The sequence below is a fragment of the Schistocerca americana genome, unplaced genomic scaffold, assembly GCF_021461395.2.
Source record: "Schistocerca americana isolate TAMUIC-IGC-003095 unplaced genomic scaffold, iqSchAmer2.1 HiC_scaffold_229, whole genome shotgun sequence".
NCBI classification, from domain to species: domain Eukaryota; kingdom Metazoa; phylum Arthropoda; class Insecta; order Orthoptera; family Acrididae; genus Schistocerca; species Schistocerca americana.
In genome coordinates, this window is record NW_025725938.1 from 252,501 (window position 1) to 257,500 (window position 5,000).

The 5,000-nt window shown below is 51.9% G+C and overlaps 1 non-coding gene across 1 annotated transcript in view; it reads right to left on the bottom strand.

Moving 5' to 3' along the window:
• The window catches only part of LOC124575261, a 1,910-nt gene extending 1,660 nt beyond the window's left edge, over positions 1 to 250 (bottom strand). The window contains exon 1 of the ribosomal RNA XR_006972373.1: positions 1 to 250. This exon is cut by the window's left edge and continues 1,660 nt beyond it. This is a non-coding gene — a ribosomal RNA (small subunit ribosomal RNA).
• Positions 251 to 5,000: the final 4,750 nt, after the last annotated feature.

Here is a 5,000-nt window from a genome sequence, read left to right on the forward strand (position 1 = left end):
AACGGACCGGACGAGCCGACCGATTGGTTTTGATCTAATAAAAGCGTCCCTTCCATCTCTGGTCGGGACTCTGTTTGCATGTATTAGCTCTAGAATTACCACAGTTATCCAAGTAATGTGGGTACGATCTAAGGAACCATAACTGATTTAATGAGCCATTCGCGGTTTCACCTTAATGCGGCTTGTACTGAGACATGCATGGCTTAATCTTTGAGACAAGCATATGACTACTGGCAGGATCAACCAGGGAGCTGCGTCAACTAGAGCTGAGCAGCCGGCCGCCCGGGAGTGTGTCCCGGGGGCCCGCGCGAACACGCAAGCGTCCGCTCAATTATTCTGCAAACAGGAGGAGGCTGAGCTCCCCTGCACAATACACCTCGAAACCCTCTCAGGTCCCGGCGGCGCGCAGCGCCGTCCTAAGTACTTGGTCGGGTTCGAGAGAGGCGCAATCGCCCGGAGTTTGGCGAGTAGACGCTTTAGGTGCGACCACCCGTGCTCCCAACTGAGCTTGCCGCTGCCGACAGAGGCCCGGGAGCGTGCTGTCGTGGCATTGCCGGCGGGAGACAACACGCGCCACCTACGGTGACCGGCAGCTCCAACGCCAGCGCCACAGAAGGACAAAAGCCCCACTTGGGTGCCGAAGCGAACTCTCCCAGCACAGCGCACGCGCCAACACGTCCGCACAGCTGCGATACAAACCACCTGCGAGAACCGCAGAGGCGACCGAGCAGCAGACGGCGTCGCGGCGCCGAGCGCCGGGCGGCGGCGCATCCTCAGCGCACACAGTCCTCAATCGGACCAGCACACTGCAGATGTCCACCGCGCTTCGCACCGGGCCCGCGAGGACCTACTTTGGCCGCACGGCGCCGCGTGCAGGGTGCGCCGGCGCGCAGCTGCGCCGCCTGCCGCCTCCGTCGGCCGGCGCGCCTGCCACTGGCCGCCCCCACCAGCCGGCTGTAGCGCGTGCGCCCACGCACCGCGCGGCCAGCACGCCGGGAGGCCCCCCCTCACCGGCCGGGGACGGTCCCACCCAGCCACCGCCGCGTATCGCTTCACACCCAGATGCCATTCACGTTCGTGGGCATGGTGGGTATCGCTGGAACAACCGGTTGGTAGCTCAACCGATCGTCGCCATCACTGATTCACCTCTAGCGAGAACAACCGCACCACAACGGTTTACCAGTTGTTCATTTGCATAACGTCACCAGCAAACGTAGGCGTCCATCGCCATTTGCAAATTCAACGATTGTTGCATGCCTGTGTCAGGTGTCACGACACACTATGTCTGCCCACATACACGCAACAACATGTGCACGCTTCGCGAACACGTGGAAGGTGGCCCCCGTACGTATGCGATGTCCATTGCGCGAACGACTGTCAACCGGCCTCTGTCGCATGTCGCAGATGTGGAACGCAGTGCACCATGCTATCACGGTGTGTGAGAAGAGACGACTACGTCTGACAACACGCGCCACTACATCAACAGACGGCTCATGCTGATCGCCATCCAGGGCATACCACACTGCAATCCAGCTCTTATAGGGAGACGACACGTAGCTGAGTGCACAACATTTGGACCGCATGGTTCGCCGTTGTTGGCGCAGTCGTTGTACGGTCACATGTACCACGATGTATCATTCAGTACATGAGGACCAATGAGCAGTACAGTGTGTGATTTGGACGTACAACATCAGCGGACAGTTGACACAGGCCGTACCACAGCGTAGGCTAAGTGCTTCGCACATGCGAATGCCAATGAACAACTGCAAATGCCAATGAACAACTGCAAAGGGCATTGAGCATGTACGTCCTGCTGCCATCCACATTACAGTGTATAGCTGCAAGGTGTTTAACATGAAGCGATACACTGGGGACCGGGCAGTGCGAGTAGCAAACTATATTGCGGGGGTTGCAGTTAGGCAACACTACACTAATTTAACGCGTCGTATGACAATTACAGAGCAGGTTAAGGCCCAACGTGTGTTGGGTTAAGGCCCAACGTGTGTTGGGTTAAGGCCCAACGTGTGTTGGGTTAAGGCCCAACGTGTGTTGGGTTAAGGCCCAACGTGTGTTGGGTTAAGGCCCAACGTGTGTTGGGTTAAGGCCCAACGTGTGTTGGGTTAAGGCCCAACGTGTGTTGGGTTAAGGCCCAACGTGTGTTGGGTTAAGGCCCAACGTGTGTTGGGTTAAGGCCCAACGTGTGTTGGGTTAAGGCCCAACGTGTGTTGGGTTAAGGCCCAACGTGTGTTGGGTTAAGGCCCAACGTGTGTTGGGTTAAGGCCCAACGTGTGTTGGGTTACGTTAAGGGGCAATGTGGGTTACGTTAAGGGGCAATGTGGGTTACGTTAAGGGGCAATGTGGGTTACGTTACGGCGCAATATAGGTTACGTTACGGCGCAATATAGGTTACGTTAAGGCGCAATATCGGTTACGTTAAGGCGCAATACAGGTTACGTTAAGGCGCAATACAGGTTACGTTAAGGCGCAATACAGGTTACGTTAAGGCGCAATACAGGTTACGTTAAGGCGCAATACAGGTTACGTTAAGGCGCAATGCAGGTTACGTTAAGGCGCAATACAGGTTACGTTAAGGCGCAATACAGGTTACGTTAAGGCGCAATACAGGTTACGTTAAGGCGCAATACAGGTTACGTTAAGGCGCAATACAGGTTACGTTAAGGCGCAATACAGGTTACGTTAAGGCGCAATACAGGTTACGTTAAGGCGCAATACAGGTTACGTTAAGGCGCAATACAGGTTACGTTAAGGCGCAATACAGGTTACGTTAAGGCGCAATACAGGTTACGTTAAGGCGCAATACAGGTTACGTTAAGGCGCAATACAGGTTACGTTAAGGCGCAATACAGGTTACGTTAAGGCGCAATACAGGTTACGTTAAGGCGCAATACAGGTTACGTTAAGGCGCAATACAGGTTACGTTAAGGCGCAATACAGGTTACGTTAAGGCGCAATACAGGTTAGGTTAAGGCGCAATACAGGTTAGGTTAAGGCGCAATACAGGTTAGGTTAAGGTACGACATAGGTTAGGTTAAGGTACGACATAGGTTAGGTTAAGGTACGACATAGGTTAGGTTAAGGTACGACATAGGTTAGGTTAAGGTACGACATAGGTTAGGTTAAGGTACGACATAGGTTAGGTTAAGGTACGACATAGGTTAGGTTAAGGTACGACATAGGTTAGGTTAAGGTACGACATAGGTTAGGTTAAGGTACGACATAGGTTAGGTTAAGGTACGACATAGGTTAGGTTAAGGTACGACATAGGTTAGGTTAAGGTACGACATAGGTTAGGTTAAGGTACGACATAGGTTAGGTTAAGGTACGACATAGGTTAGGTTAAGGTACGACATAGGTTAGGTTAAGGTACGACATAGGTTAGGTTAAGGTACGACATAGGTTAGGTTAAGGTACGACATAGGTTAGGTTAAGGTACGACATAGGTTAGGTTAAGGTACGACATAGGTTAGGTTAAGGTACGACATAGGTTAGGTTAAGGTACGACATAGGTTAGGTTAAGGTACGACATAGGTTAGGTTAAGGTACGACATAGGTTAGGTTAAGGTACGACATAGGTTAGGTTAAGGTACGACATAGGTTAGGTTAAGGTACGACATAGGTTAGGTTAAGGTACGACATAGGTTAGGTTAAGGTACGACATAGGTTAGGTTAAGGTACGACATAGGTTAGGTTAAGGTACGACATAGGTTAGGTTACGGTACGACATAGGTTAGGTTACGGTACGACATAGGTTAGGTTACGGTACGACATAGGTTAGGTTACGGTACGACATAGGTTAGGTTACGGTACGACATAGGTTAGGTTACGGTACGACATAGGTTAGGTTACGGTACGACATAGGTTAGGTTACGGTACGACATAGGTTAGGTTACGGTACGATATAGGTTAGGTTACGGTACGATATAGGTTAGGTTAAGGTACACATTGTTGTAAGGAAAGGTTTAATGGGGGGCGGGGCGGGGCGGCCGGTTTGTTGATTGTGATTATAGTAAGTGGATGCCTGCGGCATCATCTGATTTGCCACGTCAGGATGCACCTTTGGCTCATGACAGGCGGCGCTCTCATTCCATGCTTGTGGCAGACCTGTGTCTTTCATTCCTGCCATTGTTTGTGTGCTGTGAGAGGAGGCAGTATTGTGATGTTGGGTGCACCCCTGTGTAGGACATGTGTGGGTGTTGGTGGCTTGGCTGAGCAATGGTGGTTGTCGGGTGGGTGGGATATTCTGTTTTCTGAGTGGACCTCCCAGTCTGGTTATGACAGTGTGGATTGTCTAATGTGGCGGAGAGGATGCACTGGGTGTTGTTCCATGCTGGTGCTTACATATTGTCTGTGTGCGTGTTACAGGCAGAGAGTAGTGCGTGATAAGGGTGTGTGGCTGACGTGTGGTTGTGATTGTGAGCAGAGTCTTTCAGCATGTATACGGACAGTTGTATACATTATCTGTATTCTGATGGCTCTATCTATTACTAATCAGCGCCGTGTATACGTTTAATCCGGTTCCAGTCGAAACTGTTGTATCTCTGTACATTAGTGACACGGCGAGCCCGCTATGTAGTTACTCGTCTCGGCAGCTTCCACCGGTGTATGGCAAATGATTATAAGGAATCAGTCTAGTCGTCAATACCGATGGTGTGACGTCACATGTCTGGGGTGGGGGACGCTGCGCCCTTCCGGTGGGTCATGGCCTAGAAAGACTCTTCCCACGCAGGGGGGCGTGGACTGTCATTGACTCTTCCAGGTAATATACTTGCCGTACGTTCTTGCGACTGCGAGTGCAACGCTCACCGGTACCGACATGGATGGAGCGCCTCCTAGCTGACCGCTCAGCATCGGCATTCGTACAGAGAGCAACGCGGTCGCGTCTCTAGCTCGTAACTGGTACAGCCCGCAGCTCATGTATAGGGACAGCGGGAATGTCGCATATTGGAGATAACTCTTCATGAAACGCATGTTATAGGGGT